The sequence below is a fragment of the Neoarius graeffei genome, chromosome 3, assembly GCF_027579695.1.
Source record: "Neoarius graeffei isolate fNeoGra1 chromosome 3, fNeoGra1.pri, whole genome shotgun sequence".
Lineage (NCBI taxonomy): Eukaryota > Metazoa > Chordata > Actinopteri > Siluriformes > Ariidae > Neoarius > Neoarius graeffei.
The window spans coordinates 71,566,510-71,592,043 of record NC_083571.1 but is presented as its reverse complement, the minus strand read 5'-3'; the positions used below and the strand labels follow the sequence as shown (position 1 = coordinate 71,592,043).

The 25,534-nt window shown below is 43.2% G+C and overlaps 2 long non-coding RNA genes across 2 annotated transcripts; both read right to left on the bottom strand.

The window, feature by feature from the left end:
* Positions 1–265: 265 nt before the first annotated feature.
* On the bottom strand, positions 266–12,972 carry LOC132883520 (uncharacterized). The gene is made up of 3 exons (XR_009654352.1): positions 12,786–12,972; positions 3,412–3,555; positions 266–2,096 (listed from the first exon to the last, which is right to left on the bottom strand). It is a non-coding gene; the product is annotated as an uncharacterized LOC132883520 (long non-coding RNA).
* A 222-nt stretch (positions 12,973–13,194) lies between these two features.
* LOC132883522 (uncharacterized) lies at positions 13,195–15,334 on the bottom strand. Its single transcript, XR_009654354.1, has 3 exons — positions 15,248–15,334; positions 15,030–15,106; positions 13,195–13,386 (listed from the first exon to the last, which is right to left on the bottom strand). It is a non-coding gene; the product is annotated as an uncharacterized LOC132883522 (long non-coding RNA).
* Between the last annotated feature and the right edge of the window lie 10,200 nt (positions 15,335–25,534).

Sequence of the window (25,534 nt, the reverse complement as noted above, 5' to 3'; positions counted from 1 at the left end):
TTCCCAAGGTCGTGGATAAAGAAACTGGAGTCGCTCTATATGCAGACGACACAAAACTTTTTCGCACTATCCTGACATCCGAAGACAGCGAGCAATTACAGCGCGATCTAGCCAATGCCGAGGGGTGGAGTTATGAATCAAACATACAGTATAATGCCAACAAGTGCAAAATATTGACCGTCACGCGGAAAAAAACTCCAATCATTCACGACTACCACCTGGGCAGCATGTGCCTTCAAGGAGTTAACGAAGAAAAAGACCTGGGAGTGGTTATTTCAAGTAATTTAAAATGGGATTCGCACGTCTGCTCAATAGTCAACAAGGCTAATCAGATGCTTGGCTTTCTAAAAAGATCCTGTCCCTTGCTGATGGAAATTCAAGTGAGGAAGACTTTATATTTGTCGCTCGTCAAGTCACAGCTCTGTTACGCATCTGATGTATGGTCCCCTGCTAGTGTCAACCTTAGAAGCCTGTTAGAGAGTCCAACGACGTGCAATGCGCTGGATACTACAACAGCGTATTGGGGATGCCACTTACACAGACAGACAGACTCAGAAGCCTGCACTTGCTTCCTCTGACTTATGATCGGGAGATTAGAGACTTAGTCTTTGTATATAAATGCATTAATGGCCAAACAGATTTGAACGTAAACCTCTACGTGTCTTTTGTAACTCATGACCGGTCTAGGGCCCAAAATCCGAAATTAATTTTAAAACCTGCACACTGCAGAACTTCAACTTATCAGGCCTCATTCTTCAATAGGATTGTTAAACCATGGAACTATGTATGTAAATATTTTTCCCCAGATAAATTCCGTAGCCTACCTGTTTTTAAATCATCCCTGTTAGAGCTGTACTTTGAATTACTGACCTCCACCTATAATACGGACTTTTCATGTACTTGGTCTGTGTACCGTGACTGTGGTTGCCACAGATCAATTTAGTCTAATTTTAATTGTATGATTTTTCTCTTTTATACCTTCAGGGAAACGCCTTGCATGGGTCACCCGTTCGCGTTCTCCCCTTTGAGCTGACTTACTTTATTATGTTTATTTTTATGTTTATTTCTTTTTTTATGTTTATTTTGTAACAGTCCAATAAAGTTGGTAAAATAAAAAAATAAAATAAAAATTCCACAATCACAACCTTCTCACATTGATCCAGAACCAGGCCCTGATTTGTTTTGTGCTCTGCTCCCATCTTGTGGTCAAAGTCTGTATTGCACACAACGCATGAAAATGGTGCTGTTTTTTTTAACACTGCAAGGTCTCATCTCATCTCATTATCTCTAGCCGCTTTATCCTTCTACAGGGTCGCAGGCAAGCTGGAGCCTATCCCAGCTGACTACGGGTGAAAGGCGGGGTACACCCTGGACAAGTCGCCAGGTCATCACAGGGCCGACACATAGACACAGACAACCATTTACACTCACATTCACACCTACGGTCAATTTAGAGTCACCAGTTAACCTAACCTGCATGTCTTTGGACTGTGGGGGAAACCGGAGCACCCGGAGGAAACCCACGCGGACACGGGGAGAACATGCAAACTCCGCACAGAAAGGCCCTCGCCGGCCATGGGGCTCGAACCCGGACCTTCTTATTGTGAGGCGATAGCGCTAACCACTACACCACCGTGCCGCCCCACACTGCAAGGTGATATTATTAAATTTCCTCAGTAAATTAATTTTCTAATGCTTTAAACGATTATTAGTAAAACCTTTAATGAATACACTGAGTGATCACTATACAGAATGGATGAATTGAACACTGACTGACAAATCTGCAAATATCCTAAAACAAAAAAGACCATCTGGAACACACAGTAATGTCTGTACTATATGAGGTTAACAATAAATCCAATAATCCATTGATATGAGGTGTAAATCAAGAAAGTTATTAGTACTGATGAAACTGTATGCGTTAAAGAAGTGTGCTAACCTGAGGAAAGCTCACTGCTTATAAGCCCTTTAAAGCAGCAGCATGTAAACACAACAATTACAGCAAAACATCATAATTTCAGCAAGGCACTTTTAAAAATACTCGACCTTTTCACATGATCCTTTTCTACCACATCTGTCACTTTGTGGAATTCGCACTGAAATTTGAGAAACATATGGAACATTCATAAAAATGTAAATTATACAATATATTTTTCCACAATCACTTATTACTTTTCATCATATACTGGTCTCGTAAAGCTAGAGAAAAATAAACAAATAAAGGCTTTAAATCAATAAAAAGGAACAAAAGCTCCAAATTCAGGATTATTTCACTGAACTGCAAAAACAGAAAACAAAATTCTGTAAAACACTGGTGTCACTCAGTAGATCAGTCTGCCATCAAAAGACTTGCATTAAATAATAATAATAATAAGCGGGTGGCACGGTGGTGTAGTAGTTAGCGCTGTCGCCTCACAGCAAGGAGGTCCGGGTTCGAGCCCCATGGCCGGCAAGGACCTTTCTGTGCGGAGTTTGCATGTTGTCTGCGTGGGTTTCCTCCAGGTGCTCTGGTTTCCCCCACAGTCCAAAGACATGCAGGTTAGGTTAACTGGTGACTCTAAATTGACTGTGAGTGTGAATGGTTGTCTGTGTCTGTCAGCCCTGTGATGACCTGGCGACTTGTCCAGGGTGTACCCCGCCTTTTGCCCATAGTCAGCTGGGATAGGCTCCAGCTTGCCTGCGACCCTGTAGAACAGGATAAAGCGGCTAGAGATAATGAGATGAGATGAATAATAATAAGCAGGTAAAGGGTTATCAGTGATTTTCTCATTGCTCTCTGTAACTGACTAACTCCTCATCCTTTACACCTGAGCGGAGTTTATTCATTATTCTACACTCCATACAGAGGATACAGGAGCTAAACCTCTTTCCTGGGGTGATATAGATGACTTGGAACCACGTGATCAAAATGTGCTACGTCATGAGCGTCCACCATGATGGTGGATATACAAAGCAACTAGTATGGCAGCCACTGAAAGCGTGTCTGTAAACAATGCTGAATTTTCTCAGTATTACCACGATTTGAACGATCGAGTGAAGATTTGATACAAGGAGAAGACAGATGTGTGGTTTTGACCCATATTATTTTAAAAAGTCAGACTTTTCTAAGATTAAGACACTTCTACTGACAATCGAGTACCTAGATATTGCGTTCTATCTGGTTTGGCCTCTGAAGAATCAAGTCTGACCTTGGACGAAACATAGCCCATTTCCCGGGTGGGTGCCCAGTCTGGATTGTTTCTATCATATAATTTTGCTGGCGCTCCTAGAAGCGAAATGGTAATACACGTGTTAAAATTATAACAATGACCGAGTGAACCACGACAAGAGAACGCTCCTTCTGTAGCAAAATTCTAGCAACATGATATAAAATTCTTCCAGGATATTATTGAGAGAGCTTTTGAATCTCACCTGAGATAAAATAATTACTGCAAACATGAGCTGTTTTGGTTTTAGACTCTATCAGCCCTGCCAATGTTGTTCAGCTGTGCTCGTTTCCTCTCCGTACCAAGCCTCAGAGTTTCCTCGCCCTCTTTCTGAATCATGGATGGAATTCTAAAAAATCAGAACATGTCATGGTCACGAGTACTGTTGTGACCAGAACCATATACAGCACAAAGATATGGCAGAGCTAAAAGAACGCTTAAAGCAGTGGAAAAACAAAGAGAGTTGTGCACGCGTTACTATGTTTTCAAGATTCAAGATGTTTATTTGTCATATACACAATAACAGACACAGCAGTTTATTATTGGGTAATGAAATTCTTATTTTGCAACTGCCCGACCAAACTATGCTTACCAATATAAAAATAAATATATCTCATCTCATTATCTGTAGCCGCTTTATCCTGTTCTACAGGGTCGCAGGCAAGCTGGAGCCTATCCCAGCTGACTACGGGCGAAAGGCGGGGTACACCCTGGACAAGTCGCCAGGTCATCACAGGGCTGACACATAGACACAGACAACCATTCACACTCACATTCACACCTACGGTCAATTTAGAGTCACCAGTTAACCTAACCTGCATGTCTTTGGACTGTGGGGGAAACCGGAGCACCCGGAGGAAATCCACGCGGACACGGGGAGAACATGCAAACTCCGCACAGAAAGGCCCTCGCCGGCCACGGGGCTCGAACCCGGACCTTCTTGCTGTGAGGCAACAGCGCTAACCACTACACCACCGTGCCGCCCAAAATATGTATATATATATATATATATATATATATATATATATAAAAATATGAAATATAAAGTGCATACGGAATGCAAAATATAAAAGTAGAATGAAAAATGAAAACATAAAAAAAGAGGCAATCAAACAAACAATGTGCAAACATAGAGGTAGATATACTGTGCAATGTCTTGTGCAAAATTGCTAATATAGAGGTACAGTAGATGGTGATTATAGTCCGTGGTTCAAAAGCCTGATGGAAATATAGAGGTAGATGGTGATTATAATCCGTGGTTCAAAAGCCTTATGGCCTGGGGGTAAAAACTGTTTGTCAGTCTAGTAGCCCTTGCTTTCACACTCCTGTAGCGTCTGCCAGATGGTAGAAGTGTGAATAGTCTGTGTTGTGGGTGTGTTTGGTCTCTGATGATGCTCTGTGCCCTTTTTGTGACCCGGGTGTTGTAAATGTCCTGTAGTGGGCCTTCTTGATGGTCTGCTGTGTGTTGTGTGTCCAGGTGAGATCCTCACTGATGTGAGTTCTGAGGAATTTAAATGTTTTCACCCTCTCCACCTGTGTCCCGTTGATGTGCAGCGAGGCGTGCTGGTCTCTCCTCCTCTTCCTCGGGTCAATGATCATCTCCTTGGTCTTCTCAGCATTCAAGGAGAGGTTATTTTCCCGGCACCAGGAGACCAGTTGAGCCACCTCCTCCCTGTAGGCTCTCTCATCTCCGCCGGTGATCAGCCCAATGACAGTGGTGTCGTCAGCGAACTTGATGATGGAAGTGTTACTCTGGATGGGGGTGCAGTCATAGGTGAAGAGGGTGTACAGGAGTGGACTGAGCACACAGCCTTGGGGGGTCCCTGTGCTCACTGTCTTGGTGCTGGATGTTCTGGTACCGACTCTGATAGCCTGGGGTCTGTTTGTGAGAAAGTCCAGGACCCAGCAGCAGAGGGAGGATGTCAGTCTGCTGGGGATGATGGTGTTGAAAGCTGAACTGTAGTCCACAAACAGCATTCGAACATAGGTGTCCCTGTGTTCCAGGTGTGACAAGGCTGTGTGGATGGCTGCATTGATGGCATCATCAGTTGAACGGTTCTGATGATATACAAATTGAAGGGGGTCAATTGTGTCTGGGATGTCCTTTTTGATGTATGACATGACTATCCTCTCAAAACACTTCATTACAACTGAAGTGAGTGCAATCGGGCGATAGTCATTCAGACATGTTATATTGTTTTTCTTTGGGAGAGGCACTATGGTGGTGGTCTTGAAGCATGTGGGCACAGAAGACATGGAGAGGGACAGGTTGAAAATGTCTGTGAAGACCTCTGCTAACTGTTTGGAGCAGGCCCTCAAAGCACGGCCGGGGATGTTGTCAGGGCCGGCTGCCTTTCAGGGGTTAGTCCTCCTGAAGACCTTGCTCACCTCGGTTATGGTCACAGTAGGTGAAGAGCTCTGTGCTGCCTCTGTTGGTGGAATCCCTCTGTGTTGGTTGGTGTTGAGGGTGTCGAAGCGAGCATAGAACTCTTTCAGCTCCTCTGGCGATGTGTTGTGGTTGGCTGTGACCCTGCTGTTCTTCTGCTGGAAATTAATGATGTGTTGCAGGCCCTGCCACATGCATCTGAAGTCTGAGGTGTTGTAATATCCTTCCAGCTTCAGTCTGTACTGCCTCTTGGCTTCCCTGATGGATCTGTGTAGGTCATATCTGGCCTTTTCATATCCATCTGCGTCACCAGAGGCAAAAGCGGTGGAGCGTGCATGTAGCATGGAGCGTACTTCACTGTTAATCCAAGGTTTTTGGTTAGGATATATTTTGCAGCGCTTGGTAGGGACAATGTCATTAATACACGTGCTGATGTAGCTGGTGAACCACAGATGCATATTCCTCTAAATCCACAGAACAGTCTTCTCTCAAAGCAGCTGTCTTAAACACATCCCAGTATGTAGAACTGAAGCAGTCCTGGAGCACCAGATCAGTCTCTTCATTACAAACTTTAACAGTTTTACTCACTGGGGGGGGTTGTTTGAGAAGGGCCTTGTAAGCTGGGTAGAGGAACATAGAGATGTGGTCAGACTGTCCAAAGTGGGGGCGGGGCACAGCCTTGTAGCCATTTCTCACATTGCTGTAGACATGGTCCAGGATGTTGTTGTCCCTTGTCGGAAAGCTCACGTGTTGATGGTACTTCGGTAGCACAGTCCTGAGATTGCAATGATTACAATCCCTGGCCACGATGAACACGGCATCTGGGTGTGTGGTCTCGTGTTTGCCAATGATGTCATGTAGTAGTCCTAGCGCTGTAGTGCGGTCGGCCCGCAGTGGGATGTAAACAGCCAGCATAAACACAGCACTGAACTCCCTCAGTAGATAAAAGGGTCTGCACTTCACCATCAGCACTTCAATGTCCGCACAACAATGTTTTTCAACCACCTGTACGTCCGTACACCATCTGTTGTTAACATAAACACACACACCGCCCACATTTGTTTTTACCGGAAGCAGATGTGCGGTCTCCGCGGTGCATGGAGTGGGTCTGTAGTTCAATGGCCGGGTCTGGCAGGCTTGCAGTAGTCCAGGTTTCCATAAAAATCAGGGCACAACACTCTCTGATCTCACATTGAGATGTTATCCTGGTTCTCAGCTCATCCATCTTATTCTCGAACGAGCGAACGTTAGCTAGCAGAAGGCTAGGTAGCGGTGGTCTTGTAGCTCTAGCCTTTAGCCTAGCATGTAGCCCGCCTCTCTTATCGTGCCTCTATTTTGGGTGCGTGGATCGTTGGCTGTTTCGCCTACTCGAGTCTGGTGATGATGCAGCCTGCCGGATGGTGTCGGTGTAACTCCGGTCAGTGTCAGCGAGGAGAAGAAAGCTACAGTCCAGAAGGACTGGACTGGGCCCGTGGTGAATTTTACCAATGTCCATAAGTGTGTCTTTGCTGTAAGTGATCCTAGTGTACAAGCACTGAGCATTTGTCACAATCAAAAGTACTAAAATGCTCCCACTTGTGCAAATTATCAATAAAAATTCAATTTTGTATCACTGCTATGCAGATGACACCCAAATTTATTTTGCTCTATCACCTAATGATTATGCCCCCCTTGAATGTCTCTACCAGTGTATCGATCAAATCAATAGCTGGATGTCACAAAATTTTCTTCAGCTGAACACAGATAAAACAGAAGTAATTCTATTTGGAAAAAAAGATGAAAGACTCAGGATTACCACTATTCTTGACACAAAAGGGATTAAAACTAAAGAAATGGTTAAAAATCTTGGTGTTTTCATTGACAGCGAGCTAAACTTTGACAGTCACATGAAAGCAATCACTAAAACGGCATTCTATCACCTAAAAAAACATTTCCAAACTAAGAGGACTTATGTCAAAAAATGATCTGGAAAAACTAATACATGCCTTCATCTCTAGTAGGGTTGATTACTGCAATGGCCTTTTCACAGGCCTGCCAAAAAAGACCATCAAACGACTTCAGCTGGTTCAAAATGCAGCGGCTAGGGTTCTCACACGAACAAAAAGAACAGAGCACATTACTCCAATTCTAAGGTCCCTTCACTGGCTTCCAGTAAGCTACAGAATTGACTTTAAAGTATTGCTGCTGGTATACAAATCTCTAAATGGTACAGGGCCCAATTACCTCTCTGATATGTTGCAGCGGCCTAACCCAATCAGATCTACCAGATCAAAACAAGTGCAATACTCGGCTCACCTCTTGTAAAACCTGTAAACCTCCCCCATCCACTGGCTACTGATCAGTATCTGCACTGTACCGGAAGGTAACACGCGAGGAGTGGGCCAAGATATTTCATAATTGTGTGTTTCAATGACTAATCTTTCATTCTCACTCAGAAAAATCTCCTCCTGAAAATGTTGACTTTCAAACCCTTTATTTCCTCTATTCTCCTGAATTCTATATAAATAACGTTGGAAATGTCTCATCTCATCTCATTATCTCTAGCCGCTTTATCCTGTTCTACAGGGTCGCAGGCAAGCTGGAGCCTATCCCAGCTGACTACGGGCGAAAGGCGGGGTACACCCTGGACAAGTCGCCAGGTCATCACAGGGCTGACACATAGACACAGACAACCATTCACACTCACACCGACGGTCAATTTAGAGTCACCAGTTAACCTAACCTGCATGTCTTTGGACTGTGGGGGAAACCGGAGCACCCGGAGGAAACCCATGCGGACACGGGGAGAACATGCAAACTCCGCAGGGCTCGACATTAACAGTAGTCCGATTGCCCGGGGCAACCATTCAGTAGATTCGGACAACCAGACTCTCACAAATGCTTGCCCAATCGGGCAACTACCCAAATATGTCAACTTATGTGAAAAACGATGTTTATTCATTCATATTATGATGAAATTCCATCATGATTTGCGATTGTCTGACTTGGAAAGACCGCGTCTATGTTATCATTACGGAATGTTCAACAACTAGTGGAATTCACATTTGCACATCGTGGGCTCGCAATGCAGTTTCCCATTGCTAATAATTATCGCATAGTGCATATTCAGTGTTCTATTGGTATGTCCTTCACTACATGACTAATTACCGCATTACTCGCACGGGGCGCTAGTGTCAATGCTTGTTGATACAGACAGCGTCTGAGAAGGTTGAATAATAAATACAAAAATAAACATTAAAGTCACAAACTTTGGCATTATGTCTGGTTTGGAGAAATTTGGTTTTAAAATAAACAAAGACAAGGAAGAGAAGAAAAAGAAAACTCAAGCAAGCTCATCAGTGGATTCAAAGAAACTGTATGAGGTGAAAAGGCAAAGAACTGTTATTCCCAGCTGGTATTCAGAGTTTCCTGGATTGAAGTTGGTCAAACCTGAGAATGAACCTGGGCCACCCAGCAAACTCTCCAAAGATGATCCCAATTTGGATGTTGAATCAGATGAGCCCAGAGCTAGTACCAGCCATTCAACTGATACTGATCATGCTGATAGGAATAATAATAATGACACTGCTGACCAAGGGAAACTGATTTGCTCCATATGCCTGAAGTACCCTGCCCTGGCTGATAGGCTCATCCCTAGTGAAAGGCTGTTCCACATTTAGGAAGGATTCCTTAAAGAAACACTGGCAGTCAGTTACATATACCAGGTACAAAAAATCTCATCTCATCTCATTATCTCTAGCCGCTTTATCCTGTTCTACAGGGTCACAGGCAAGCTGGAGCCTATCCCAGCTGACTACGGGCGAAAGGCGGGGTACACCCTGGACAAGTCGCCGGGTCATCACAGGGCTGACACATAGACACAGACAACCATTCACACTCACGTTCACACCTACGATCAATTTAGAGTCACCAGTTAACCTAACCTGCATGTCTTTGGACTGTGGGGGAAACCGGAGCACCCGGAGGAAACCCACGCGGACACGGGGAGAACATGCAAACTCCACACAGAAAGGCCCTCGCCGGCCCCGGGGCTCGAACCCAGGACCTTCTTGCTGTGAGGCGACAGCGCTAACCACTACACCACCGTGCCGCCCGGTACAAAAAATAAATAAATAAATAAATAAAAAATATTAAAAATAGAATAAGAAATAAAATAAAATGATGATGATTAGATGGTTTCATGTCAAGTGCCTGAAATCATATGTGTTATATAGGTGTTACAACAGTTAGTTACAACAGTTACAACAGAACATGTCATTTGATCAGAAGAACTGAATTTAATGATATGTAAGATGACTTTTTTAGTGGTTGAAAACCTTACAACAATTACAACAGAACATGCCATTTGATCAGAAAAAACTGCATTTCATGATATGTATGATGACTTTTTTGTGGTTGAAACATGATCTGAATAAAGGTATAAAATTTCCAGACATACACTACTGTTCAAAAGTTTGGGGTCACCCAGACAATTTTGTGTTTTCCATGAAAAGTCACACTTTAATTTACCACCATAAGTTTTAAAATGAATAGAAAATATAGTCAAGACATTTTTCTGGCCATTTTGAGCATTTAATCGACCCCACAAATGTGATGCTCCAGAAACTCAATCTGCTCAAAGGAAGGTCAGTTTTATAGCTTCTCTAAAGAGCTCAACTGTTTTCAGCTGTGCTAACATGATTGTACAAGGGTTTTCTAATCATCCATTAGCCTTCTGAGGCAATGAGCAAACACATTGTACCATTAGAACACTGGAGTGAGAGTTGCTGGAAATGGGCCTCTATACACCTATGGAGATATTACACCAAAAACCAGACATTTGCAGCTAGAATAGTCATTTACCACATTAGCAATGTATAGAGTGTATTTCTGATTAGTTTAAAGTGATCTTCATTGAAAAGAACAGTGCTTTTCTTTCAAAAATAAGGAAATTTCAAAGTGACCCCAAACTTTTGAACAGTAGTGTAATATAATTCATAAATCAATTCATGAAAATTCCAACAGGTCCAGATGATGTCTGTTTCGATCTTTTGTGCATTGATATCATATATTATCATACCTTCCCTCCCTTTCAGTTGGTACTATTTTCATCAGACTTTTTGTGCCCTCACCTTTAATGACTTGGGACAGGCATGAATGTGCAAATTTGAAACCAATTCTTTTGTTCAAATGGTGTAGAAATGAAAACTTAATGGTACCATCACCAGAGAGCAAATTGTAATTGTGTAATTATAGAATTATGAGCACACAAAAGAAGAACACAATGCACATTCATGGTGGTTTACACAAAAAGTGGTTAGACACGATATAACTGAACCCAGAAACCAAGGGAACACAAAGAAGGATAAGAAAATCAACAAAATAAGCTTTTAAGAGGCATTAGTAGAGCATGCGAGTGAACATTGTGTTGTAAGCATATGTGTTTGTGGCATATTCAAAGGAATTATGTAATATTAGGGCAACCATGTTCTGAGTTCAGGCAACTAGATTTCTACAACCATGTCTCAAAGTTAACGTAGAGCCCTGCTCTGCACAGAAAGGCCCTCGCCAGCCATGGGGCTCGAACCCAGACCTTCTTGCTGTGAGGCGACAGCGCTAACCACTACACCACCGTGCTGCCCTGTTGGAAATGTCTTGTTAAAAAAAAGGCTGTTCCTTCATCTCTGAAACTAATACATAGCTGAATTTACTGCATCATGTTCACATTGTTGAAAGATTTAAACTGCGTTATTTACACTTCTCTGGATGTTGTAATTCAGAAACATAGACGTTTACATTGCCCTGTGATGACCTGGTGACTTGTCCAGGGTGTACCCCGCCTTTCGCCCGTAGTCAGCTGGGATAGGCTCCAGCTTGCCTGCGACCCTGTAGAACAGGATAAAGCAGCTAGAGATAATGAGATGAGATGAGAAGTTTACATCATCACACTCAATTACAATTACACAACAATAACTAGCCTACAGTTAGAGACTATTTAATCATTTTTCTGTTGCTGATGTCTCTTACCTTTCCTTTTCTGCTTTGAACGGTAGGTCTGTTTGCAGCTGCAATGAGTTTTTAATCTTGTTATTTATCCAATTGTCATATGATTATGTGTTTCCTGAAGAGTGACATGTCTAAAGTCAGATCGAACTCTTTATTCGCATATTCATATGCTCAAGTTTTATTTTAGTGTCTCACTGTAGTCAAGGTTTACTTTGGAAACATCAGTTGAATAATACTTTAACGTGCTGTATCCCCTCAGCCTCGGGGAGCCAAGGAGGGAGAGCTGAAACTGGAGGTTGTGCCCATATATGTACAGCGAAATAAAAATGGGACATTTGATTTTAATCCTGCCACAATTCTTTATGGGCGGCACGGTGGTGTAGTGGTTAGCGCTGTCGCCTCACAGCAAGAAGGTCCGAGTTCGAGCCCCGTGGCTGGCGAGGGCCTTTCTGTGCGGAGTTTGCATGTTCTCCCCGTGTCCGTGTGGGTTTCCTCCGGGTGCTCCGGTTTCCCCCACAGTCCAAAGACATGCAGGTTAGGTTAACTGGTGACTCTAAATTGACCATAGGTGTGAATGGTTGTCTGTGTCTATGTGTCAGCCCTGTGATGACCTGGCGACTTGTCCAGGGTGTACCCCGCCTTTCGCCCGTAGTCAGCTGGGATAGGCTCCAGCTTGCCTGCGACCCCGTAGAACAGGATAAAGCGGCTACAGATAATGAGATGAGACAATTCTTTATAACTCTGTGTTGTCGGTTAAGTAAAGAAGCTGTGTGGATGGCATTAAACTTGCAGCACGCGTGTGTTTTACATTTGCACAGATTCAGCTATAATTGTAAGGACCAGCCCAGCCATTCAACAGAAACGGTCAAGCAGGCCACTTAAATGATCGACTTTATTTATACCTACCGTTCAAATAACATTAAGCATTAAGGCCTTGGCAATGTGACCATCTCTACTTAAAATGAGGCAGGATACACCATGAAAAAATTGCCAGCAATACTGGCGCTAGCCACAGGCTGACCGAAGGTTTGGTCAGGTCTAGCTAACGTTACAGATTTGGTGCTAGTAAATCGTTAGCTTATAAGTCATGTAACTTAATTCCTTTACAAGGCTCTTAACACACTACGGTAACTTCAGTTAGCACGAAAAGTGTCTGATTAATTATGGTTTTCGACACCAATAAGAAAAAAAACCCCCGTTATTCTTACCTTACTGACATTTAACGTTAAGTGTCGAAGGCGTTCAGCTCAGACCTGGTCCAGACTGGTTTGGACCAGACTTGTTGCTGCAAAATGTTCCCACAATGCACTTGGGGTGCATAAACCTCATAGTGTTTGGTGTTGAATGGAAAAGAGCAAAGATAACAAGGTTTGTTGAGATTGTGAATGTAAGAAGATTGGCTTGCATTACTTAATTATTCTTGTTGAGAAAAAAAATCTCTTTTGTTTCTAACAAACACATTGATTCAAAACTAGATATATTTGTGTAAACATACAAACTTGAATTTTTTTATTGTTATCATCACAAATTCAAATTATGTTAAATTTACTTCTCTTCAGATTTATTTTTTTCAGTGTAGGATAAAGCTTACCCAGAGGGGTTCTGGTAGCTTGGGCTCTTGGAGGTCCTCATAGAAGTCACACTGAAGGTTGAATCCCATAGGGTGACATTCCGTAGTAGGGTGCCGGGGGACTCCAGTCAGACTTCAGCCGGAAATATGAGGCGAGGGACTGAGACAGGGAAACCCGGAAGCAGCATGGAATCGCATGCTGCAAAAATTCTGCTACATCCATTGTATGGTGAAGTATTCTGTCAGATACGTGAGGGAGGCAGATGTCAGTGCAGAAGTAAATCAGTTTACTAATAATAACAGTGCAGTTTATATACAAAGTACACAAACAAAGGCAAACAGTCCAAGATGGCAGGCTAAATCCAAATAGTAAACAGGCAAAAGGGTCGGGCGAGGCGTAAACAGGATATCAGAGGCAAATTGAGAACGAGAAACAGGCACAGGAGTCAGGAAACCAGAAACACGGGTAGAAAGGCTCAGTAATGCATACTGACATATCACGATACTTCGCACTGATCATGCATCAGCACAGTCCTTAAATAGGTGCACACACAGCTCCTTAAGTTCAGGTGCGCATCGTTAACAGGGCACAGGAGTATCACTATACAGAATGGATGCACTGAGCACTGACCGACAAATCTGCAAATATTCTAAAGCAAAAAAGACCATCTATAACACACAGTAATGTCTATACTATGTAAAGTTAACAATAAATCCAATAATCCATTGATATGAGGTGTAAATCAATAAAGAAAACGTTATTAGTACTGATGAAACTGTATGCGTTAAGAAACAGATGTAACATTAATAAAAATGTATGTACTAGCTCATATACTGGTCTCGTTAAGCTAGAAAAAACAAAAATAAATAAAGGCTTTAAATCAAAGCTCCAAATTCAGGATTATTTTACTGAACTGCAAAAACAGAAGACAAAAGTTCTGTAAAACACTGGTGTCACCCAGTAGATCAGTTCACCATCGAAAGACTCACATTAAATAATAATAATAATAATAATAATAATAATAATAGGGGCGGCACGGTGGTGTAGTGGTTAGCGCTGTCGCCTCACAGCAAGAAGGTCCGGGTTCGAGCCCCGTGGCCGGTGAGGGCCTTTCTGTGTGGAGTTTGCATGTTCTCCCCGTGTCCGCGTGGGTTTCCTCCGGGTGCTCCGGTTTCCCCCACAGTCCAAAGACATGCAGGTTAGGTTAACTGGTGACTCTAAATTGACCGTAGGTGTGAATGTGAGTGTGAATGGTTGTCTGTGTCTATGTGTCAGCCCTGTGATGACCTGGCGACTTGTCCAGGGTGTACCCCGCCTTTCACCCGTAGTCAGCTGGGATAGGCTCCAGCTTGCCTGCGACCCTGTAGAACAGGATAAAGCGGCTACAGATAATGAAATGAAATAATAATAATAATAAGAAGAAGAAGAAGAAGGTAAAGGGTTATCATCGATTTTCTTATTGTTCTCTGTAACTGACTAACTCCTCATCCTTTACACCTGAGCGGAGTTTATTCATTATTCTACACTCCATACAGAGGATACAGGAGCTAAACCTCTTTCCTGGTGTGATATAGATGACTTGCAGCCACGTGATCAAAATGTGCTACGTCATGAGCGTCTGCCATGATGGTGGATATACAAAGCAACTAGGACAGCAGCTACTGAAAGCGTGTCTGTAAACAATGCCGAATTTTCTCAGGATTACCACAATTTGAACGGTCAAGTGAAGATTCGATACAAAGAGGAGATAGATACGTGTGGTTTTTGACCCATAATATTAAAAAAAGTCAGACTTTTCTGAAGATAAGATGCTTCTATCGACCATTGAGTACCCAGATATCACATTCTATCTGGTTTGGCTGCTGAAGAATCAAGTCTGACCTTGGACGAAACATAGCCCATTTCCTGAGTGGGTCCCCAGTCTGGATTGTTTCTATCGTATAGTTTTGCTGGCGCTCCTAAAAATGAAATGGTAATACACATGTTAAAATTATAACAATGACCAAGTGAACCATGACAAGAGAATGCTCATTTTGTAGCAAAATTCTAGCAACATGAAATAAAATTCTTCCATGATTGAGAAAGCTTTTGAATCTCACCTGAGATAAAATGATTACTCCAAACACAAGCTGTTTTGGTTTTAGACTCTGGTAGATCAGCCCTGCCGATGTTGTTCAGCCGTGCTCGTCTCCACTCCGTACTAAGCCTCAGAGATTCCTTGCCCTCTTTCCGAATCACGGACGGAATTCTAAAAAATCAGAACGTGTCACGGTCACGAGTACTGTTGTGACCACAACCATATACAGCACAAAGCTAAAAAAAGTCAGAGCTAAAAGTGGAAAAACAAAGAGAGTTGCGCATGCGTGAATATGTTTTGTATGGAATATCGCTTGAACCCGCATTTGTACATGCACATCCAGGTTTCTATTTTGCTTTGACGTCACTTGCAAGTCAAGGATACTGTAAATGCTAAGTGTCTTCACACTCCTATGTTAAGCAGTGAATATGGTAGGGAGGTCGATTTCAAGATTTATCCTTGTGTTATATTATCCAACAATCTTAACGTGCTTAAAATTGATGTAAAATATTTTAAGATCTTACATCCGAATATGTGTAATTAATATGAGAACCTCTCTATGAGGAAGTAGGACTTCCTGTCGATTATTTTGTGTGTTCATAAATGGCTATAAATTGCTGGGTCTGAACATGTCCCTCTGTAACTGGATCCTGGACTTCCTGACTGAGATCTCAAAACCAGATCAAGTTCACTGATCACAGTGCTGGGCTTCATGAGCACAAACTAGTGTAGGAGCAACAAGTTGTCTCTTAAGGTGGACAAAATGTAAGAGATGACTTGACTTAAGGAGGATCTGTGATCATTACACTCTGCTGCACGTCCAGCATTACCATTGTGGAGAAAGTTGAGAACTCCAAGCCCTCAGTGTTCACATCACACAGAACCATAACTGGGCCTTTAACTATAATCACTTCATTGCCAGTATTAAACAAACAGAAGTGGAATTTTTAAGAAACACATGGAAACACTGACTTCACATCAGGACTGAATGTTCTTCCCCAGTGCATTTAATTTCATTTTCATTAGTGCAGTGCAATCATGCAACACTAAAATGCAATCACTGTTCAATCACAGAAACATCTCTATTCTTAATCCCACTGCCAATCAAAAAGACGACCAGCACCTCACCTTCGTTTTCTGAAGATGCTTAGCACACTTTCATTCATCCACCATCATTACATTCTAAAGGAGAACCCACTGTGAGAGCACTCTGGTAACGGTTCCACAACATCCTGGAACATAATAACCTACAATAGATGAGAACCCCAAATCCATAAAATAGATGAGAACCTTATCAGAGTCTTTCTCCCCTCAAGCAAGGCCACTTACCATCAACTGTGCCTCTCAGAAGGCCAACAGCGATGTGGATGGCTCCACACAGTCCTCTCACAGACCCTTTACTCCTTACCATCTGGCAGGATTTACAAGAGTCTTCTTCAACAAGAAGAACATTCTTCTCACCACAAAATAGATGAGAACCTTATCAGAGTCTTTCTCCCCTCAAGCAAGGCCACTTACCATCAACTGTGCCTCTCAGAAGGCCAACAGCGATGTGGATGGCTCCACACAGTCCTCTCACAGACCCTTTACTCCTTACCATCTGGCAGGATTTACAAGAGTCTTCTTCAACAAGAAGAACATTCTTCTCACCACTGTACTGTACATCATGGAAAAACAATGACGGCGAAAGCTGAACTTTAAAGGTGTTAAAATTGTTGGCCATCTTACCAACCAAAGGATTAATCTGTTAATATTGTGATCGATTGCTATTTGCTACTGCATTATATAGCAGCTTTAATACTGACCTGATAATGTAGATTTGTCATTGAGTCTATACAATGCTGAATTAATTGGACACAAACACACATTTGGGACACAAACCTCCAAAACTGAGTCTTTTACTTATAACAAGTGCACAAGCACCAAACTGCCTCATAAATACTGACAACTCTTCGTTGTTTGCAATGCACACTACTAAAATGACATTACTTGTAGTTATAGAGGTTTGTGGTTGGGTCAAGCTTGCAGCCTGCTGTCTCACAAATATGGTAAAGGGGAAGTGTCGAGAGCATCAATTCTTTATTTTTTTTTTTTACACAGGGCCTGCAAGGTCTTGAAAGGACCACAGAAGTGATTACTGTGTTCAATCTAAACTAAAGGTTAATTTTTACAGAATAAAAGTACATGTAAAATATTTCGTGTAAGGATGAAGCATAATCACATGTCACAGGCACGGAATGTAACATCTCCCTGAGGGTGTACAAACTTATGCTAAAATCTAGACGGGAGTCCAGTCCAGTGTTTTATTTCCTAGAGGATTAATATAATAATGACTGAAAGTACACTAAAATCAATGGTGTGTGCAAAATAACAACTTTAAAATCTAAAAACTGAGTTGATGTTTACTTCTCACTTGTGATATGTGAACTAAAAAGAAAAATCTTGAAGTTACTTTAATCTTTTAATCTGTGCGGTTTGTTTTATTGGGGTCAGGATGTGTGAGATGTCTTTCTACACGTCGAGGTATTCATGACACAAAAGCGGTTCAGGAAACACATTCGCAAGGTTAAAAAGAAATCTAAGCACAGACATTTAACTTTACTATGCTTTCTGTACTCTATTATTTTTATAATCTGGTCTATCGGTACAATCATGAGGATGTTTTTTAATACAGAGTTTAAAACACTTCTGAGACGAAGAACAGTGTGTGTTCATCTCAGGTTACTACACAAGGTTAACTTGAGGTAATAAGGCAAGTTTTCTGTTCAGTAGCATGTTTCACTGTGTTTGTCCTGTGAGCTTGTTGTTATCATGTGCTGCTGTCCGACTGGTGGCTTTTAGATGAATGTTGTCGTAGCACACACACTGTGATATTTTAATAAAAATAGGTACCTTATGGGTACATGTGGCTACTGCTTAGAAATAAAATTGTTTTCTGATACCATGTCCATACAGTAAATATAGCATGTATATATATTTACTCTATGAGGCAGTAGCCACAAAAATGAAGCATAATCCAAAAACGAACCATTTAAAAATCACAGAAGTGATTAAACAGTTTATAATGGATGTTACATTAAACTTACAGGAACAGCATTTTACTTTTCACAACTCAAACTTAAAAGCATTTGGTGACATCAGAAAGATTTTAATATGGTGAACTTTTCTGGAAGGAGACATTTATGTCCTTGTGGTTTTTCTGATCTCATCTCATTATCTCTAGCCGCTTTATCCTGTTCTACAGGGTCGCAGGCAAGCCGGAGCCTATCCCAGCTGACTACGGGCGAAAGGCGGGGTACACCCTGGACAAGTCACCAGGTCATCACAGGGCTGACACATAGACACAGACAACCATTCACACTCATGGTCAATTTAGAGTCGCCAGTTAACCTAACCTGCATGTCTTTGGGGGAAACCGGAGCACCCGGAGGAAACCCACGCAGACACGGGGAGAACATGCAAACTCCGCACGGAAAGGCCCTCGCCGGCCACGGGGCTCAAACCCGGACCTTCTTGCTGTGAGGCGACAGCGCTAACCACTACACCACCGTGCCACCCGGTTTTTCTGGTGATTGGAGGAAAATAATCAACTTGAGGCAGTGACACTAAACAAGTTGTTTCAACATATTTTAACACTCTTTTATCATTCGTGCAATAACTTGTGGTATGGAAGTGTTGTTTTCGACTGGTTATCCTGTCTATCTTCTTTGCAATTAGGTCATGCTCCTGGAGAAGTTGTGCAAACTGAAAGCATGCAATCGATTGCCTTAACTTCAATTCCTTGGTTAGCTAATACCCCCAAAGATATTGTGTGATGGGTTTTGAAAATGTTTTCTTCCCAGTTTGATCACGTGCCAATTCCCAAACACCAGTCAGCTCTCATCATACAACAGCTGCAAACCAGGAGGGTGAAGGCTAACGCTTGCTTCCTCAAGCACATCCTTTAAAACTGCTGCTCCTGCTGCATCATAGTGCTGCATAACACACTCGGAGGAAAGTCAAGTGCCATCTGCTCTCTTCCACAAACATGAGCTCACAGACAGCCATGATTTTCCATTGTCTCTGTGATAGATGGGCGAGAGAGCTTAAGCCCCTCCCACTCAGATCATAGCCATGTTTGCTGTCGTGTCTCAAGGATGTCTGGGACATCATCAGGATGTATACTGGCTCCACTCAGGAGCTCTGTTCCCTCCCCTCCCCCACCTAATCAAACAGACTGATGTACATTAGGACAGGAGTCAGTATACCTGGAGTTCTCTGTGTAGGCAGATATAAAGCTGAAGGTTCTGTTTTACATTAATTCTCTTGTTAAAGCAATCTTCTGCTTTCAGCTTGTTCCGACTTGTTCTTCATGAAACTGTGGTTTATGATGTTAAGTCTGAATGCCATCCACCTTACAGCGCAGGAGATGAGAAACTGATATTCTGGCTCTGAAACAGAACCTTCACAGATCCATTATGGAGTCTGAAGCTTGTCCATGTGATTTTGCACCATAAATCAATAACAAAGCAACTTTGAATGTAAGAAGCGCTCATCAGAAGAGGCTCAGCATGATGTGTACAGGAAGTTCAGGAGGAAGTTGAGTAACTTCAGATTATATGAAACTCCAGTGTATTTTTTTTATAAACAAGAAATTTTGTCATCTTTTTAGAACTTGTTTTATCGTTTCTGAAAATGTCTGCTTTGGTCCTTCCTCATTTCTGTTACACGGTTATTCCCTGCAGCTAAAATGTTGTCTGTAAACAGCTCTTCACACCCACATAAGATAAGACTCATCTGATCTCATTATCTCTAGCTGCTTTATCCTGTTCTACAGGGTCGCAGGCAAGCTGGAGCCTATCCCAGCTGACTACGGGTGAAAGGCGGGGTACACCCTGGACAAGTCGCCAGGTCATCACAGGGCTGACACATAGACAGACACAGACAACCATTCACACTCACGGTCAATTTAAAGTCACCCAGTTAACCTAACCTGCATGTCTTTGGACTGTGGGGGAAACCGGAGCACCCGGAGGAAACCCACGCAGACATGGGGAGAACATGCAAACTCCACACAGAAAGGCCCTCGCCGGCCACAGGGCTTGAACCCGGACCTTCTTGCTGTGAGGCGACAGCACTAACCACTACACCACCGTGCTGCCAAGATAAGACTATTTAAATATTTAAATAGTCTGCTTTTGAGAATGAGCAGACTATTTAAATATTTCTTGTTTGCACATACAAATGAGGATTAGAATCGTGTTCAACTGTTGGCTATTTGGGGAAGCAGTGACAGACAAGAAAACCACATCACTACCTTCATTCAACTGCAAAAACTGGTCAGATGTGCTTGCTGAATCATTAGAGGGTGGGCCCACTTAGCACGAAAAGATTTTGTGTCGGAGTTTGTTTGAAGTGATTAGTCCCGTTTTATACAAGGCTCATTATATCCATCCATCATCTGTAGCTGCTTATCCTGTACACGGTCGCAGGCAAGCTGGAGCCTATCCCAGCTGACTATGGCTGAGAGGTAGGTGTGGGTGCAATCAGTTAAATTATTGAAATTAAGTGATCAATCTCATTAAATCAGTCTCATTAAATTTTGAAGGTTAATAATTAAAATGAATCAATCCCATGGAATCGTTTACTTTGACTCATTTGAATTGAATCATACCATAGAATCACTCATTTGAAGTGAATTGTTCAATGAATCATTTAGTGAATCGTATAGTGAATCGTTCAATGAATCATTTAGTGAATCGTTCAATGAATCATTTAGTGAATCATAGCATTAATCCTGGTGCTTAATAATAAATTACCAAACAGCTAAATTATGGTATATTTCCAAATTATTAAGATCACTTACCATATTACATAACTTATATGCACCTTTTTTTGAATTCTTTGAGAGATTGGGGACTTCATATATTGTTCACACAAATAAACACAGTTTGTTTAATAAATGAATTTATTATAACAAAGATAAAAATAATAAATCAATATATACAAGCAGTGAGGTGTGTATATACATGTGTGGTGTGTGTGTGTGTGTGTATGGCCAAGCTTGTTGCTAGCTAAAACAAAAGAATGTTATCTAAATAGAACAAAGGATTAGCTCTGTTGCTAAGGTGTGCTTGTGTGTGTGTGGGGGGGGGGACTTGACCATGTGTTTAGCCTCGTGTAGCTAACTACACGTGGTGGAGGCCTAGATTAGCCTTGTGTTGCTAGTGTGTGTTTGTGAAAGGCCCTATGGCCTAGCTAAAGTGTGTTTGTTCAGCCTGGTGAGGCCTACTGAGCACGTGTTGCTAAAGACAAAGGGAAGCTATCTAAAGTGTATCAGGCCTGGTCAGGCCTGTTGAGCACGTGTTTTCTCAGTAACAAAAAGATTCCACACTCATAACATTACCAAACTCACTGAAACCTTGATAAGGTCAAAATGTATGATAAGGAAATGAGTGTTAGTCAGAATAAGAGAGAGAGAAGGAGCATGCACAACCTATCTATTAAACAATTGAGCGAACATAGAACCAAAATAAATCAACACGCTGCGTGTTTAACAGTGTAACAATAAACCTGGGTTTAAATTCACACTATTTCAATAAAAGCAAATTCCTAAGACTATCTTAATTATGCCCAAATGCCAAAATCTTACTTAATCCTGCCTTTAGCAAGATATGAAGAAATATTCGCCGGTGTAGTTTCGGGCCTCGCCGTGGGAGCACGTGAGCCGCTCGTGATGGAGGCATAGAAAACTTTCGGGTCCAGCGGAGCACTTGGGTGGTTCCCGTGGAAAGCAGAGGATTCTTGGTCCGAACCTCAGCGTTCGTGAGGAAAAGTCTCTGATCAGAATAAGATGCACAGCGCTTTTGAGTTAAAAAGGATTCAATCGCTTCTTAACTTTTAACTGCCTGGGCTGCAGTCGTGACGTCACTTCTAATACGAGTAAACCAGCTGTAACTCAGGTTGAGTTTAAAGATCGCGCTATTCTGGACTTTTACCTTGGCCAGTGGTTAGGCACAGAACGCGCTGGATGGTGAATCTCGCAAGAAAGAAGTGTTCGGGTTTGAGAGCATCTCTTTATGCGTCCAGACTCCTCGGAAACCAGACGCGAGAGACAAAATGGCGGAGCTTCCACCTGGACTTGTACGCGCATGGCGGACTGACGTAAATGATCCCGCCCACACGTGACGTAGGTCACACGGAAGTTGCCTGGGAATTGTAGTTCTGACACAAGATGGCGGCATGATACCTACATAGGGTACACCCTGGACAAGTCACCAGGTCATCACAGGGCCGACACATAGACACAGACAACCATTCACACTCACACCTACGGTCAATTTAGAGCCACCAATTAGCCTAATCTGCATGCCTTTGGGCTGTGGGGGAAACCGGAGCACCCGGAGGAAACTCACGCAGACACGGGGAGAACATGCAAACTCCACACAGAAAGGCCCTCATCAGCCACCGGGCTCAAACCCAGGACCTTCTTGCTGTGAGGTGACAGTGCTAACCACTACACCACCACACTGCCAGGCTCATTATAATCTTTGGGTAAGTTCTTTGGTCATGTAACTCATTTCTTAACTTCTAACATGAAAGCAACAAGCCCAGACACAAAAACCGAAAATATGGAACTGATGGCGGGAAACAATCTCTCAACACATTCCAGCTGGCTGTTTGGGAAAACAGGAAGCAGGTTAAAAGCTTCAGTTATTATTTGTAACTGACTCATTCATCATTATCCACAAACACCTGCTGGGGATTTCTGTTTCTCGATCATTTTCAGACATGATAACCTGACAGAGGTAGAGATAAACCTGTGATTGCTTTTTTGGTGCATTAAATAAATTTTCAGGGTCTCATACCGCTGCATGAAAAGAGAGAATGTTACAGGGCGTGGTCATGCAGGAGTGTGTTATCACTAACAGTGGACTGTTTGTTTTCAGTTTTAGTTAAACGCTTGCTGAAACATGTGCGCTCGATCTCTCTATCTCTCTCTGAGATCTTATCTTCTGTCTAGAACCTAAACCATGTGGTGATGTGGCTGGATTAAAAAAAAAATTGGTTCCTTTTTGAAATTCATTAAAAATGAAAGACAAACCACAAAAAACAGAGAAGTGAAATTTGTGCTGGAAAAAGAAACTAGGAAAAAAAAACAATGCAAGTTTTGGTCTTTGAAGGGAAGATGGATAAATGTAGAACAAATATCATTAAAGCACTGAATCATCAGGATACAGATTCAGGGCCTGAGTCACTAAAAGACTTCCTTCAATCCTACACCCTCCATACAATTCTCTCTCCATTACATTACAAGCATTTAGCAGACACTCTTATCCAGAGTAACATACAATGAGCACACACACACGCACTCTGCCTGGGGAGCAGTTGGAGGTTAGGTGCCTTGCTCAAGGGCATTCAGCTATGGATTTTTCTTGCCGATCCAGGGAATTGAACTAGCAACCGTTTGGGCCCACGGCTCCATCTCTAACCTTTATCCCATGACTTCCCCAGCTAAATTTGCCCTCTAGTTTTGCTAACTAGTTTTCTTGGTAATATTTATCAACTATAGTTTTGTGTTCCGCGGCACGGTGGTGTAGTGGTTAGCGCTGTTGCCTCACAGCAAGAAGGTCCGGGTTCGAGCCCCGTGGCCGGCGAGGGCCTTTCTGTGCGGAGTTTGCATGTTCTCCCCGTGTCCATGTGGGTTTTCTCCGGGTGCTCCGGTTTCCCCCACAGTCCAAAGACATGCAGGTTAGGTTAACTGGTGACTCTAAATTGACCATAGGTGTGAATGTGAATGGTTGTCTGTGTCTATGTGTCAGCCCTGTGATGACCTGGCGACTTGTCCAGGGTGTACCCCGCCTTTCGCCCGTAGTCAGCTGGGATAGGCTCCAGCTTGCCTGCAACCCTGTAGAACAGGATAAAGCGGCTAGAGATGATGAGATGTGAGTTTTGTGTTCCCGCGGCTAGAGATAATGAGATGAGATGTGAGTTTTGTGTTCCCCCGGCTATTCTGGTGCATGGTGGGTTTTTATTGCTTCCAGTCACACAGGGTTTTTAGATCCTAAAAGCATCTGATATGGTCATTGTATTGATTTGTGGATAACGGGATGTAAAATCTGAGCAGGTGGGTGGAGCACAGAAGCACGGCAGGCCAGAACTGAGTTCTTATAAAACTCTTTATTTTCTCTCTTTTCAGCGTTCCACATTCACTCTCCCAGCCACACACGCACGCACACCAGTGTTTGGGTTGGCGGAGAGCTCCCTTTCTCTGCTCTCCCTCTCCTCTTATAGGGCACGTTCACTGGGGAAGACACACAAACTCAGGTTAATTCCCATCAGCTGCAGTGATTCTACCACTTACCTTCCCTGACTCCGCCCTCCATTCACAGACCGACGCTTAACCACGCCCCCACTGCCACATACCCCCCACCGCCCGACTCAGGCCGGGGAGCCATCCAGCCTGCAGCCGACTCCCTCCCTTGGCGGGAGAGGAAATCCGCCACGACCATCTGCGCCCCCAGCCTGTGGATCACCTCGAACTTAAACGGCTGGAGTGCCAGATACCAACGGGTGATCTGCGCGTTGGCATCCTTCATGTGGTGGAGCCACTGCAGGGGTGCGTGGTCTGAACAGAGGGTGAAAGGGTGCCCCAGCAGGTAGTAGTGGAGGGTGAGGACCGCCCACTTGATGGCGAGGCATTTCTTTTCTATCGTGCTGTACCTGCCCTCACGCACCGACAGCTTCCGGCTGATGTACACACTGGACGTTCCTCCCCCTCCACCTCCTGAGACAGAACTGCCCCCAGCCCTCTGTCCAATGCGTCCGTCTGCAAAATAAAGGGGAGAGAAAAGTCAAGGGAGTGTAACAGTGGTCCCCCACACAGTGCAGCCTTTACCTCCAAGAAAGCCCGCTAGCATTGCTCCGTCCACTCCGTCCTTTTTAGTGAGATCAGTCAGTGGGCTGGTGAAGTCCAAATAATTAGGTATAAACCTACGATAGTAGCCAGCCAGCCCCAGGAACTGTCTCACCCCCTTTTTGGTCTTGAGCCTTGGGCAGGCCGCAATCGCTGCTGTCTTATTAATTTGGGGACGCACCTGCCCATTGCCCAAGTGGAAACCCAGATACCGTACTTCCAACCGCCCAATCGCACACTTCTTTGGGTGCAGCAAATAGCAGCATGGTGAGCTTTAGATGACTCTTGAGGTCGGTCGTATTCTTGCCACGTAGTTTATAGCCACAGCGTGTACCTCTGTCTCCCACTACAAGGCATTCCGTTTTATTTTCTGCTGGATTATACAGTGGGGCAAAAAAGTATTTAGTCAGTCTA